The following is a 16,364-nucleotide window of genomic DNA, read 5'->3' on the forward strand; positions in this document are numbered from 1 at the left end:
TTAAATAAAAAATAACATAAAGTATTGTTATTTATTGATCTAATGCTCACCAATTGCTTCTGGCTAACATCTAAATTTCAGTAAAAACGTATTTTGACATTTTTCCTATAGAGTCCACCAGACACCTTCTACTCCAGGGTCTGTGGCAGGGCCTATACCTGAAGGAGGAAATGAAAGAATCTTTCCTTTAGTAGCCAAGTGACTCATGTTAATGCTTTCCATCTCTGGAAACCTAACCTTGCATTTCATTTTCTTTTGTTTGCATTTTTTTATTAATTTTATTGAGAAACAAATAGCTATGAAACAGTTTCAAAACTGATTAGTAGGACAGTTTCAATAATTAATACATTGCATATTGTTGTCTTCATAGTGATTATTCATAGGATAAGATGCACACATAATATTCTGTCCAAATACTATTAGTACAAATCTTTCTTCTCAATGAATTAAGAGAAAATAGCTGTATATCTATCCTAACTATTTTGTGTATACAAATGCAAAATGGTCCTTCATTTGTATCCCCTTTTTTCATTTAGATTTGTCAGAGATGAGTATTCCATTGCCATTTAAATATTGTAGGTGAATTTAGCAAAATAATCCAATATAATCCAGTAGTCCATAATAGTAGTGTGTTATCCATAGGAATGTCAGTGTCAGAAGTTGTTGAATTGAGCCTTTTACAGTTCAGTATATTAATATGGCTTTAATTTTTACACCTCATTTTTATACTTTTCTGCTGGTTGGTAAGACCAAGATAAAGCAAAACCTATATAACAACAAATGTAACTTTTGTATCTGACAAGGTCAGTCAAATCCTCTCAGGTACCCTAAAACCCTGTACTGCAGTTTGCAGATCCTTTTTCAGTGTCAGCCATGTGGATGAGTCACAACCATTGCTTGGCCAATTTGCTTTCTGTGAAATCCTGAGAAAATGTTTTCTCTCCATGTGTCTCTCCGTAGGCACACTCTACATCATCGATCACTTTCCTCTGTGGCCCTATAATCTCCTTGATCAGAAAATTTGGGACACAACTGAGTTACAGGGTGTTACACTACAGGTTCTCCTATGTCCTGAGTCCTCATTGAAATTGGAAGGCTAGGGCCAAAATGTTAGCTGTCCTTGCAGCCACTCTTTTTCTCTAATTTATGGTCTGCAAACTTACATTTTTCACCCATCAGAAGAGAAGCTTAATGATATAATTACCCTATAACATAGGCAGTTGAGCTTAACCTCATCTGTCTGAATATCAAACATCTTAGACATAACAAGGAACCAGTATTTTCCATCAAGTACTGATATATTAAAGCTTAAATCCCTATAGAATGTGAAGCATAGAAGAAAAAAAGGAAAAAATATTTTTAAAAATATGAATAAAAATTACATATTTTTAAACATAAATTTAGAAATCTAACCATATACAGCATTGTAGCAGGACAGTCCTATGACTTTTTTATTTTCTTGTCTCTTGTTTTCATTTATCACCCTTTTTTTAAACAAGCATTTAATTGAGACAGTATGGCAGTAAGTGATATGTCATGACAAGCAGTATGTATTTAGAAGACCAGAATAACCAGCATTCCAAGCTAGACCCTAGTATTACACATTGCTATCTTCAATGCAGTTGCTTAGTTCACAGGTATCAGCACATATAGTCAGGTTGAGAATCCTACTATTTAACTGCTGGTTTCAATAACCTACTGAAGATTCTCAGGATGATTGCCTTAACCATCTTGTGCGTATAAATGTATAGATTTTCCCCTGTCATGTTTCCTAGCTTTTCTCCTTGCCCTTTCTTCATTGTTTAATCCTTAAGTTCTTGCTTTCCTTTTAATTCTGTTTTACCTTTCTATTTGCATTTTTTCTTTAAGTAATTACAATAGGGAGACTATACGATATTTACACATGTGGGTCTGGCTTATTTCACTTTTGAGTGTATCATCAAGTGGCATCTACTTAAATATAAAAGCTTTGAGTTTATCATTCTTTATAGCTGAGTAATACTCCATTGTATAAAAATACCACATCTAGAGCTGGAGAGATGGCTCAGTAGAATAAGTTCTTCCTTGGCAAGTGCAAGGGCCTGAGTTCAATCCCCAGTTCAAAAAAAAACTCATTTTTTTCATCCATTCCTCAGGTGAAGGGCACCTTGGTGGATTCCAAAATTTGGCTATCAAAAATTGTGCTGCTATAAACATAGGTACAAATATATCACTATGATGTGACATTTTCATTTCCTCTGAGAAAATTCCCAGTAGGAAGATAGAGGGTTTGAGTGGGATTTCCAGTCCTAGTTTTTAAAGGATTCTCCACACTGATTTCCATAATGGTTGCACCAGTCTACATTACCACCAGCAGTGGAAAAGGGTTTCTTTTTCCCAACAGCCTCTCCAATATTTGTTGTTGGTTGATTTCTTTATGATAGCCATTCTTTCTTGGGTGAGATGGTATCTCAGTGTTATTTTAATTTGCATTTCACAGACAGCTAAAGATGTGGAACATTTTTCCATATATTTATTTGCTTCTATCATTTCATCCTCTGAGAAGTGTGTGTTCATCTCAGATGCCCATTTCTGGATTGGGCCTTTAAATTTTGGGACCCTAATGTTTTTTAGTTCTTTATAAATTCTAGAGAGCAGAACTTTTTCTGAGTGCTTATTGGTTAGGACTTTTTTTCCAACTTTGTGGAAATTTGTTTTGACATGCAAAAACTTCTCAATAAAAGGAGGCCCTAGTTGTTATTCTTTCAAGAATACCCATGCAATTTGATTTTTGTTCATGAACTCTTTGCCTACCCATATGCCTTCAAGAGTTCCTCCTACTTTCTCTTCCAGGAGATTTAGTGTTTCTGTTTAAATGTTTAGATCCTTAATCCATTTGGACTTTATCTTAGTGCATGGTGATAGACCTGGGTCAAGTTTTAGTTTTCAACATGTAGGGAGCCAGTTTTTTCAGCACCATTTGTTAAAGAGGCTATCTTTCTACCAGAGAGTATGTTTGGCCTATTTGTCAAGATAAGTTGGCTGAGTGTGTTTGTAGAGACTCCTGCATCTTCTAATATACTCCATTCATCCTCAGGTCTATTTTGTTGCCAATATTCCTAAAATTTATTTGGAACCAGAAAAGACTTAGAAGAGCAAAGGCAATTTACACTGATTTTATCACAATAGCTTTGTAGTATAATTTCAAGCAAAAAATTGTAATACCTCCTGTCATTTCATTGTTTCCCAGGATTGCCATTGCCTTTGTCTTTTCTGATTCCAAATAAATTTTAGGAACAATTTCTCTAGGTCTGTGAGGTATGTTGGTGGTAGTTTGACAAGGATTGCATTAAATCTGTACAACAATTTTGGGAGTATGACCATCTTCACAATGTTGGTTCTTCCTATCCAGGAGCAGGGAATATCTTTCCATTTTCTGAAATCCTCCATGATCTCTTTTTTGAGAGTACTGTAATTTTCAAGTCAAGAATTGTAATGCCTCCTGTTTTGTCTTTGTTGACCAGGATTGCCTTTGCTCTTCTAAGTCTTTTCTGGTTCCAAATAAATTTTAGGAATAATTTCTCTAGTGCTATGAGGTATGTTGGGGGTAGTTTGATAGGCATTGCATAAAATCTGTACAACAATTTTGGGAGTATGGCCATCTTCACAATGTTGGTTCTTCCTATTAAGGAGCAGGGAATACCTTTCCATTTTGTGAAATCCTCTATAATCCCTTTTTTTCTGAGTACTGTAATTTTCATTGAATAGATCTTTGACTTCTTAGATAGATTTATTCCAAGGTATTTCATTTTCCGTGGTGCTATTGTGAAGTATTGTTTCTATAATTTCCCTCTCACTGTGTTTATTATCTGTGTAGAGACGTGGTATTGACTTTTGGATATTGACTTTGTATCCTGTTATGCTACTGAATTTGTGTATCAATTCTAGTAGCTTCTTGGTGGAGTTTTTGGGTCTTCCATGTAAAGTATCATGTCATCTGAAAATAATGATAGTTTAACTTCTTTACCTATTCTTATTCCTTTTATTTCTCTCTTGTCTAATGGCTCCAGCTAATGTAATTGGAAGTATATTGAATAGGAGTGGTGATAGAGGACATCCTTGTCTTTTGCCACATATGAGAGTAAAGGATTTCAGGTTTTGCCCATTTAGAATTATATTAGCCTTTGGGTTGTCATAGATGGCTTTTATCACATTGAAGTAGAGGCCATCTATTCCAGTTTTCTGTAAGACTTTGAATATGAATGAGTGTTGGCCTTTGTCAAAATGTTTTCCTTTATGGATTGAGATGACATGTGGTTTTTGGATTTGGCTCTATTGATATCGTGTATTACACTTATAGATTTGTGTATATTGAACCATCCTTGCATCCCTGAGATGAATCCTACCTGGTCATGGTGTATTATATTTTTGATGATTTGCTGTGTTACATTTGCTAGGATTTTACTGAGGATTTTTGCATCTATGTTCATGAGGGAGATCAGCCTGTAGTTCTCTTTTTTGGTTTTATCTTTCCCTGGTTTTGGTATCAATATAATACTTGCCTCCAGGAATGGTTTTGGGAGGTTTGCTTCCTTTTCTATTACATTCAAGAGTTTGAGGTGTATAAGAATTATGTCTTCCATATATTGCTTGTAGAATTCAGCTGTGAATCCGTCAGGACCTGGACTTTTCTTTGTCAGTAGGTTTTTGTTACATTTCGTACTTCATTGGCGGTTATTGGGTTATTAAGAGTTGTTATATATTCCTAATTCACTTTGAGTAATTTGTACCTTTCTAGGAATCTGTCCATTTAATCTGTGTCTTCTATTCTGTGAGAGTAAAGATTCTCAAAAGTAGCTCTTAATAATCTTGTGAATTTCCACTGGGTCTGTGGTACTTTCACACTTTTCATTCCTTATTGCTTGTACTTAAATTTTTTCTTTCCTTTTAGTGATGAAGTTAGCTAGGGTCTTATCAATTTTATTTAGTCTTTCAAAAAACCAGCTTTTGATTCATTAATTCTTTGAACTGCTTTCTTCATCTCAATTGAATTAATTTCTGCTCTAATCTTTATGATTTCGTACCATCTTTGGGCTCTGTGTTTGGTTTGCTCTTCCTTTTCTAGATGTGGGTGGTGCAATATTAGGGTGTTTATTTTTTCCCATTCTATTTTCCTAATGTGTGAGTGCATAACTACAAATTTCCTTCTAAGAACTACCTTCATTGCATCCCATAAATTCCCTATAAGTTGTGCTTGAATTTTCATTGAATTGTAGATATTGTTCAATTTGTTGTTTAATTTCATCTGTGATTCACTGATTGCTGAGTGGGTGTCATTTAATTCCCATGTATTTATGGGGTTTCTCTGAGAGCTTTTGTTGTGTATTTCTAGTTTCATTTCACTGTGGTCAGATAATATGCATGGAAGAATTTTTGTTTTGTTGTATGTACTTAAACATGACCTATGGACTAGTATGTAGTCTATTTTAGAAAATGACCCATGTGCAGCTGAAAAAAATGTGTATTCCACTGTGTTTGAGTGGAAAACTCTGTATATGTCCACTAAGTCCATTTTTTCTAAGCTCTGGTTCAGTTCTGCTACTTCTTTGCTAATTTTTTGTCTGTTTGACCTATTTTTTTTTTCATAAGTGGGTGCTAAGGTCTCCTGTTAAGACTGTGATATTGGGAATTAGATTTTTCATGTCCATTAAGATTTGTCTTATATAGTTGGGTGCTCTCGTGTTTGGTGCATACATATTTATGATTGTTACCTCTTCCTCTTGAATTTTTCCCCTAACCAGTGTATAATGGCCTTCTTTATTTCATTTGTTCATTCTTGGTTTGAAGTTGAGACTGTCTGAAAACAGGATTGCTACCTCCTGCTTTTTTCTGAGGTGCTGGGGCATGTAGTATTGTTTTCCATCTTTTGACTTTAAGCTTATGAATTTCTTTATGTGTTAAGTGTGTTTCTTATATACAGCATATTGTTGGATTTTGTTTCCTAATCCACTGTACCAGTCTATTCCTCTTAATTGGTGAATTGAGTCCATTTACATTGATGGTTATGATTGAGATGTGTTGACTTATGATTGACATTATTCGCCTGCTGTTGTTTACTCCTTTTTCTCCTGTGTTTAATTGCTAGCCCCATTTAGTGGGTTCCTTACATTCTCATTCATGGAATTCTGATCATTTTGGTCCCTCTCTATAATATCTTTTAGTAGTCTGTGTAGGGTGGGCTTTGTCGTCATGAAATTCTTTAGTTGTTCTTTGTTATGGAAGTATTCACTTCTGCATTCAACTTGAAAGATAGTTTTGCAGGGCATAGCAGTCTGGGCTGGCATTTGTTTTCATGGAGGACTTGAAGTACTCTGCTCCGTGTTCTTCTTGTCTTCATGGTTTGCAAAGAGAAGTCTGCCGTTATTTTGATGGGGTTTCCTTTAAATGCGATCTATTTCTTTTCTCTATTGGCTTTCATTATATTGTTCTTGTGCTAGATTTCTGGAATTTTTTCTATTATATTTCTCAGTATGTTTTTAATTTGGTAGAAGTTATTGGTTACCTGAATGTTTCCTCATATTTGGGAAGTTTTCTGCTATTACTTCTGTCCATATTCTTCTTATATCATTTGTATTTACTCCTTTCTCATTGATGCCTATTATTCTCACATTGTTCATCTTTACATTGTCTTGCAGGTGATGAATTATTTTTTCCTGCATCCTCATTGTTTTTATGAGATCTTTTCTTACCTTTTCACTGGCTGCAATGGTGTCTTCCAGATCTGAACCACTATCTTCACTTTCGCTCAAATGGTTTTGCAAGCTTGTGATTGAAATTTTGAGTTCCTGTATATCTCTTTGACTCTGCTTCATGTGGTCTATTTCTTTCCTATGTTGCTAATTCAAGGAATTCATTTTTTTAATCTTCTCTATTTTTTATCAGTGTCTTCTTGAGAAGCAGTTATTAATTCCTTACTGCAGAAATTATTTCTGATCTGATTTCCTCTGTATCTTTCTGCGTTTGATTCTCTACTTCAGATGCTATTAATTCAGAGATTTCTCTTTATTTCAGAGGTCATTTCTGATCTGAGTTCCTCTATACCTTTCTGCAGTTTTTTTTTTACTTCACATGCTATTAATTCAGACATTTCAGCTGTGTGATTCCCAATTTCTTCTGTGCTAGTGTCTTCTGCACTTATTCTGGGTGGGCTTGGGGCTTGAGATTGCATTTTGCTCCTTCTCTTTGTCATTTCGTATAGCACTGTCCTCTGACCTTTGGTGTAGAGCTTTGGTGCAGTTATAACCTCAGCACCTACTGAAATTTGGGTGCAAATCTATGAAGTTTGAGTTCATGCAGTTGTGCCTGGCTTGGGTCTGGCTGCTGTACTCAGCTTCTTTGTGCTGCAACCCTTGGAAGTGAACCTGTTGTGCCCTTTTGGCAAGATGTTCTGCTCCTGGTTTAACTGGGTGGTTCTGGCCCCTAGCCTCTCTGCAGGGACTTCAGCTGCAGAGTTTAACTCCAGTCCTGTATGCCAGACCTGCACTGGGTCTGGAGGGGTCCGAGAGTGTGGCAGAAGTTCTCACTGACAAGCCAGGCCAAGGCCTGGGCTGGGCTGGGTTTGGTTGGGTTTGGAAGGGTCTCAAGGGCAGGTGGTCCTACTCACAAGCCGGACTTGGGCTGGGTCCAGAGGGGTCTAGTGGGTGCAGGGGAGCATGGAAGCTCTCCCACACACTCACAGTGCCTGGGCTTGGGCTGGATCTGGAGGGGTCCTGAGAGCATGGAGGAAGTTGTCACTCACATGCCAGGCTTGGGCTGTGTCCATAGGGGTCCAGCAGGTACAGGGAAGCGTGGAAGCTCTCCCACACACTCTGTTCTCTGAATTTTATATACTCAAAAAGTAAGGTTTTTTTAAAGCCATTTTTTTCTTTTTTAAATTTTATTTATTTATTGTGCATAGTCTCACTACACAGCTCAGACTCACAGTGATCTTCCTGTTTTCTGCGTCCCTAGTGCTGGGATGATACGCATGCACCACCGCCCGGGGGGTGGGACCAGTATGAAAAATAAGCTTTACATGTTCATCCTAAGGTGAAAATTCATTACTTTTTGAGGTGATCCCTCCCATTCATAGAATAAAACTACAATTATTAAAAATGCCCTTCCCCATGCATATTCAAAATCTGTCTTCTGATAAATTCTCATTTGGTTTCACATTCTGTACCTAAACAAAATTTCAAAATTCCATCCATAAGGAGAAACATTGAAAATAATATGTTCTGTCTTTTTCTCCTAAGAAATTTTTTGGAGTGTTCCTTCTAGTCCAGTAACATTGTTTCTACTCAAAGCAGATAACAAGAGTATTTTAGTCTTTTAATTTTTTTTTTTCATTTAGTGCAAGAGATACATGGTCTATAGGGTCTCACTACGTAGATCGGACTCATAGTGATTCTCCTGTTTTCAGCCTCCCAACCCCTGGGATTACAGGTGTATGCCACCATGACCAGTCTCAGTCACCATCTCAGCACACCCAAGGGGCAGGGCTGGCATGTCACACCCTGCCAGGGATCGAACCACAGCTGCTGCGCTCTGCCTAAGCAGGTGCTTTAGTCCACTGAGCTATCTGGCTGGCCCAAGAATATTTCTTTTTTAAAAAATTTACCTATATTTTCAATTCTGATGATGTTTTCTTCACTCTTTCTCCCTAGTTATTATTTCTTGCAGACAATTAAATAGTTAAGCTAAGAAAAAGTGAATGGAAAAATAGAAATATTTCTTCAGAGTTGAAACAAAAACAATGACAAGAAACACAAATATGCATATATGAGCTTTATAAAATTGAAATTAGGTCCTTATAAAGGCACAGGTCTTAGTTTAGATATATTCTACTATGGTTATTTGAGGGGTAAACACAAACTATTAGAAATATAAGGTGAAGCTTAGGAAATATTTTGCATGTAAGGGACAATAAGATACATCCTATGACTAAACTTAAAGCCTAAATTAAACACATTACGCATTTAGAAAAAATAGCAGACTAATGACTGGACACATGGAGGGTACTTAGACAGAGGGGCAAAAGGTGGGACCTAAAGCTGCATTGCTCCCTTTAGCCAGCCCTGTCTCAGACCGCCACCCCACGCACTGTGGTACAAGTTTGCAGCACATCATGACTGTCCGTTGTGGGGAGCTTGTTCGTGTACTAACACATCTTAATTCTTTATACCTCCTCTTCTTCTTCCCTTTCTCCTCCCTTGTTCCACCTCTTGATTCTCTTAGGATCTGGAAGAAATTTAATTTCTTCTTTCCTATTATCTACCTTTTATTTTTCTCTTTAAGTTATTCGTATTTTGGATGACTATGAGATAATTTATGTTGTGCACCTGTTATATTTCACCTAATGTTGTGCTCTCATGGTGCATCCCTTTTCCTACAAATGACTCAGACTTATCTTCCTTCCTGTCAGAAGCCTCCTCCTACTCTATTGTGTACAAATACTGCATTTTCTTTTATCGATCATCCTTTGGTGGATATATAGGCCAGTTCCATGTGTCTGTGTAGTACAGTATCTCTAATGCTTTCAGGAGGATATCTAGGAGAAGAATATCTAGGTCAAAGGAAATTTCTATTTTTTAGTTTTCGAGTAATCTCCATATGGATTTCCACAGTGGTTGTACTTGTTTATATTCCCACCAGAAATGAAAATGTTCTTTTTCCCAAAAAACCTGCCAGCACTTGTTATTATTCGATTTCTTGAAGATATTCTTTCTGCAGTGAAATGAAATCACTCTCTTAATTTACATTTCTCTAATGGCTAGAGGTGTAGAATAATTTTTCATGTATTTATTGACCAAATTACTTTTCTTCTGAGAATAATCTATTCATTTCAGTTGCCTAACTTCTGATTGGGTCCTTTCCTTTGGGGATTTACTGTTTCTTTAATTGAGTTCTTCTTTAGTCTAGAAACTAGTTCTCCACTGGAAAAGTAAATTGAAAAAGTTTTCTTCCACTCTGTAGGCTACATCTTCAATCAATTGCTCTCTTTGTTGTGTAGAAGATCTTTAATTTGATATAATTCCATATGCTGATTCTTGAAGTTTTATTACACTATTGCAGCTGGGATTCTGTTCAGAAAGTCCTTGCCTATGCCTATGCATTCAAGAATTTTATGTACTTTATCTTCCAACACATTAAGTATGTCTGCTTTACTATGTGTATCTTTAATCCATTTTGAATTTATCCTACTGCATGGGAAGAAATATGGGTCTAGACTCAGTCTTCTGAATGTGGATAGCCAGTTTTCCCACCACTATTTGCTATCAAGATCATTTTTTTGTCTCCAGCATGTCTTTTACTCTTTTGTCAAAGATCAGATATCTGAATGTCCCTGGAGTTGTTTCTCCTTCCTTTATTCTTTTTCACTGATTCATGCATCTGTTTTTATACCAGTACAGTGTTGTTAGTGTCACTGTAGCTTTGTAATATAACATAATATCTGGGGTTGTGATACCTGCTACTTTGCTTTTGTTGCCCAGAACTGCTTTATGCATTCTGTGTGTCTTCTGGTTCCAAGTGAATTTTATGATTTTTTTTCTAGTTCTGGTGTTTCATTAAATCTATATATCAGTTTTAGAAATATGGCCAAATATGATATTGGTTTGGTCTATCCAGAAAGAGAGGATATCTTTGCATTTTATGATGTCCTCTTCAACATCCTTTTTCATACCTTTTATTATAGATACCTTTCACTTCCTTTATTAGATTGACTCCTAAAAATTTTATTTTCCTCAAAGCTATTGTGAATGGTATTGTTTTCCTAATTTCTTGATGGGTTCATCACTGGTATACAGGAAAAGTATTGATTTTTCTGTGTTGATTTTAGGTCCTGCTACCTTGTTAAATTTGTTTACTACTTCTAGGAGTCTTTTGGTGGAATATTTTGAGTCATCTAAAGTAAATGATCATTTTGTCTATGAATAAGAACAGCTTGACCACTTCCTTTCCAATACATCTGTCCCTTTAATGTCTTTTTTTAGCCTGATTGCTCTGGGAAATTTTGAGTAATGTTGCCAACAAGAATGGTGAAAGTAGACATTCTTGTATTGTTCCAGACTTTAGAGAAAAAGCTTTCAAATCTGGAACAAGACAAAAATGTCACCCAAAAAAAGCTTTTCAGGTTTTTTCTTTCCATGTAATGTGTTGATGGCAAGTTTATCAGGATTGTTGTATTTGTTGTCATGAGTTATTGAGGTTGCCTGCTATAACTGTGTGTTGATGTTTACCAAGTCCAGCATTGTTTGTTTTATGAGGTTGGGGTGTCATTGATCGATGCATATATATTTATAATTGTTATATCTGCCTTTTGACTTGTGAAACAAGGAATTTCTGTTTTCTCTAAATGAGTTCTTAGCCCAATATAGCCTATTGAAACTTCAGGTAGTGACTATGTATAAAGATGCTGAAACTCTAAACAAAATTTTTTAAATTATTCCAAAAGCGTAATGAAGAAATATGAAAGTGAGTGTGTTTCCTATGAAGAATAAAAGGGCACCCTAGTAATACATATTTATTAAAGCAGGAAAAGTGGTTTATATCAAGAGAAGCATAAAAATACTTGATGAAATAACATGACTTTATAAAAAAGTGTTTATTATTAGCTATCAATAAACATAATTTTAAATACTACAACATATTTTTTTGGTGGAACTAGGGATTAAACTCAGGCCCTTGCACTTGCCAGGGAAGTGCTTATTCCACTGAGCCATCTCCCCAGCCCCATCATATTCTTTTTTTTTTTTTTTTTTTTTGGTGGAACCGGGGATTGAACTCATGCCCTCGCGCTTGCCAGGGAAGTGCTTATTCCACTGAGTCATCTCCCCGGCCCCCCCCCATCATATTCTTTTAAAGACAGGCTACAGAAAGAAAATAATGATGTTTTCTATAAAATTCTGTAAAATTTTATATTTTATAGAATTATCTATTCACCTACACAAAAAGCCTCTTGACAGTTGGGTCAAAATATTAAAATTTTTAAATATTAAAATTTTATTACCACCTTTAAAGTATCTTATAAATGGTATTTTGTGCCCCATAATCTTTAGTGAAGCAAATCACAAATTATTCAGTAAGCCAATTAACTAAAATTTAGTACAAAGTATAATCCCTACAAGTACCTGAATACGAAGTCTTGCAAATCCAGCTACAAATAAACTAAGAATGATATGCTTTATAATTTCTACAGCTAGATACCATACTGAGTTCATCACTCATACTCTGTAAAAAAACAAAAAAAAAAAAAAAAGGAAATACTATTTAATCTTTCGCTGCAATCCTGATTGGGCTTTCCTGATTAAAAACTCAGACCTACAGTGGAAACCTGCTTCTGCTCACTTTCCTGTCTTTCCCTGCTGCTTTTCCTTGAGCGTGTAAGATGATATCTATAGAAAAGGATGGACATAGGATTGTCAAACGTGTCTTCAAGGCAGCCTGAGAACTGGCTGGTCAAGAAGTTGTTGTCAAATCCATTTCATCTGGGCAAAGCTTCTGGTATCATCTTGCAACGCTTTACTAACCGTTTCCTCCAATTCATCTTGGCAATAGTTTTGTTTGCCCAGAGTTGCAGCATTCACTAGATACATTAAAGACGTCATTTGCTCAATTTCTAGAGACCAAAGTAATTCCTGCACAGCTAATAGGCTCTTCCCATTCTGTTGCCCGCCTAGCAGAAGCCTCCTCCTACTGTTTTATTTTATGTACACCTCTCACTAATTGGCCTGACTCCACTAAGGACACTGTGACGCTTAGTGGTCACCTCGGGAAATTTTAACATGAACAAGGTTATGCTTCCAAGAAATGCATTCAAAAGAAAAGGGAATAAACTCTCATGAGCAGATTCTTTGATTATAAATTTAAAAGGAGACCACTTGGACAACAAAGGAGAAATGTCCTTCTTTGCTCTTGTACCTCAGAAAAACAAAAGTATCATTTGAGATTGTATGTTTGATGGAATTGGCAGAGGCCTGTTTGAACGGCTGTTTGTGTTTATCTTGAATTTTCTCTCACTCTCTCCCTGCCTCTCCCTGCCAGTGTGTGTGTCAACATGTATGTGTGCAAACCGATTTGCCCACATCTAAAGCTATTCCCTTTCTAAAGGACTGAATGCTGATGGCTCCCTGAAATTCACGCTGAATCCCTACCCCTCACAGGACAGCGCTAGGAAGTGATTAGGTCTGGCGGGTGGAGTCCTCTCTAGTGGTACCTGACAAAGGAGACACAGAGTTCCCTTTCCCTCTTCTAACTATAGTTTTTGGGGACACAGGAGAAGAGAGCCATCTCTGAACCAGGAAGTCAGCCAGCACCAAACATCAACTGTACCACCTCCAGAAATAAATGTCATTTCCCGACATAAATGTTAGTTATTTAGTCATTCAGTTATGCTATTCTGTTATAGTAGCCTGAGTGGACTAGCTACCCTCTTTTCAGAGGAGCGATAGTCTTTTACAGTAACTTTAAACTGTCTGAAGCCAACTACTTTTTCTTCTTTCCTTTTCATTTCTTCTACCCTTGGGAAACTTCAGAGATTAATTCATTATTTTTTAAAAGTTTTAATTGTCCATATGTTTTAGGAATGTCTACTCCAGAAAATAAAAAAAATTACAAAAAGAAAGAGAAACATTGAACTGTGGTTTTGTTGTCATGTTTGTATCCATTTGTGTGTGTGTGTGTGTGTGTGTGTGTGTGTGTGTATTTGGTATGTTTTCTTCAGCCAAAATACTGTGTCAGAGAAGCTGTGTAACTCCAAATTTGGATAATTTCTTGGATTCCAGATAAGTAGAAAAGCTAGATAGTCAAAGCTTTTGGAATGAATTCAGGAGTTTCAAAATATGCCTGTTTATGAGATGAACCTTAGAACAAATTAAAGCTAACAAATTTTAGATTATCAGCAATGCTATTTCATCTTTCTGGTTTTATCACCATGTAAAAAAAATAATGTTTGCACAGTGTTCTGAGTTATACCAGACTTGAGTTTGGTTTCTCATAATTTCTATTTTTAAAACATGATGCATTAGTTCCATGGGTTTGAAAGGTGCAACTTTTTCCAAAATTTGTTTAACATAAGAAAAATATGTTAAAATGGTTTTACTAAATAAAATTGAATTGACAGATCGTTATTTAAAAAGAATTTAATCTTGTGGAATTTTGTAATGATAAGACTTAATATTCTAAATTTAATTTTCTTTTTTAGATCTTTAGTCTAAGTATATGAAATAAAGTGAAATTCTGTTATTCAACAATCTTTGTTTTTGTTTTTTTCCATAATTTATTGATAAACAAATATCAATGAGATAGTTTCAGATCAAATTGGTAGGACAGTTTCAATAATTAACACATTGCATACATTCTTCAGCAATCTTTGGATACCTAGATAATTTCTCTGCAAAACCGATTAAACACTGGTCATAAAACATAGTTTTTACTTTCCTTTGTTATTTTTATAGTACACAAATGACTACAAATAAATTAGATGTGCAAATATCTTTAAATGATATGAAATACATTTAGTTTGCAATCTCAAAATTTATTTAAGTAGCAGAGCACATATGCTCATAAAACATTAAGTATGCTGATTTTGATATCCTCTATTGCAGTTTTATCTTTTCTTAGAAAACTAAAATTAATTTTGTCAAAAGTGGTAATTAAAAAAGCAATGATAATAAAATTGACTATGAAGATAATATGGTCTATAAATATAAAATATATAGTATATACTTATATATTTATTAATAAATATAAAGCAAATGTGTATATATGTAAATTACAGATAACATATATTTCAGTCTCTACGTTAGTCTTTTCTTTTTACTTTACACAGAGTGGAATTTGCTTTTTATGTTCAGTCCTGTAAGTTTGAGCACAGCACAGATTCTTTTATGCTCCATCACAGTGGGTTCTAGATCACTTCCAGGACTCCACTCCCTTCGCAGTTTCCCTCCTAGGACCCAGGAGGTGGCCAGGTTCTCCCCTCACACAGAAGCCTTGAACCCACTAACTCTATCCTTAGAGTTCTGTGTTCTTCAGAATGCCATACCTCATCACAACACAGTTGGGACTCCATCATGTGGCTAATGTGTATCAAAAATTCATTTGTTTCTATTGATGAGAAGTAGTCCATGGTTGTTGACACATGTAATGATTGAAAACTAATTGGATTATAGTTTGGGGTAGTATGAGTAATGTTTTCTGGTTTTAAACATTGGTGCTCAGGGTTTTTGTGTTGCATGAGCATAAGTTATTTCTCTAGAATTAATACTGAAGAATCATACTCAGAGGTCATATGACAAGCATGTGTTTCTCTTTACAGGAAACTGCCCGATTTTCCAGAGTTTGCTGTTTCACTTTCCATTGGGATGAGTAGAGTGTGAATTCTGCTTTAGATACTTTCAGCATTGTATTGTCAATGTTTTTGGTTAATTTTTGCTATTCTACTAAGTGTATGATGAAATTTTATGATGATGCATTTCCTAGTAACTTGTAGTGTTAAAAATTAATGTACGTACTGAACAATCGTATTGTTAATAAAGTATCTTTAAATCTTTTCTACCATTTTTTTCAGCTGCTTTTTATTGGTGAGTTTTGAGAGTTCTTTCTATAGTCTGAATACAAGTCCTTAATCACCTGTTTGACTCTAAAATATTCTTTCCTGTTTGGCTTTGTTTCCACTCCCTTAGCTAAGAACGCAGAGCAGTCGGTTTTAATTATTATGAGGTCCAGTGTACTTTGTTCTATAAATTTTGCTTTCGGTGTAATATCTAAGTATTTGTCTTACTCAAGATTACAAAATTTTTCACTTACTTCGTTAAATTTTTATGAGTTAATTTGGTTTCAGGTAAGGCTGGAGGTTCCTTTTTGCATATCAATGTTCAGTTGTTTCAGCACCTCTTGTTATATAGAAGACTTTTCTTTTCACATTGAGTTGTCTTTGAATTTTGATAACCAAATCAATCAAATGCCATATTCATATGAGTCTCTATCTGGAATGCCTATAGTAATCCATTGTTATTAATCCACTGACCTTCTGGCAATACCATATGGTTTTGGCAACCAGACTTTAACTTTATAGTGAATCTTTAAAATGTATAGTATGTTGCTATCTGTTTATCAACAACATTATGAAAAAAATAAAATAAAATGTATAGTATGAATTTTCAAACTTTACTTTTACAGAAAATAATTTTACATTCTATTTTCTTTGCATCTTCCTACGAGGTTTAGGAAGATCTTATCCACATCTACAAAAAGTCCTCCTGGGATTTTGTTGGGAAATGCATCAAATCTATATACAAATTTAAAAAGAATTAGCATGTTGATTATGGTGAGCTTTCCAACCA

General features: G+C 35.3%; 1 long non-coding RNA gene across 1 annotated transcript in view; it reads left to right on the top strand.

Annotated features, from left to right (window-relative positions):
* LOC111813428 overlaps positions 1–15,532 on the top strand; it is a 25,716-nt gene extending 10,184 nt beyond the window's left edge. Inside the window, exon 3 of the long non-coding RNA XR_002818700.1 lies at positions 15,338–15,532. This is a non-coding gene — a long non-coding RNA (uncharacterized LOC111813428). The remainder of the gene's footprint in view (positions 1–15,337) is intronic.
* Positions 15,533–16,364: the final 832 nt, after the last annotated feature.

Source organism: Octodon degus, unplaced genomic scaffold, assembly GCF_000260255.1.
Source record: "Octodon degus isolate 3935 unplaced genomic scaffold, OctDeg1.0 scaffold00187, whole genome shotgun sequence".
NCBI classification, from domain to species: Eukaryota; Metazoa; Chordata; class Mammalia; order Rodentia; family Octodontidae; genus Octodon; species Octodon degus.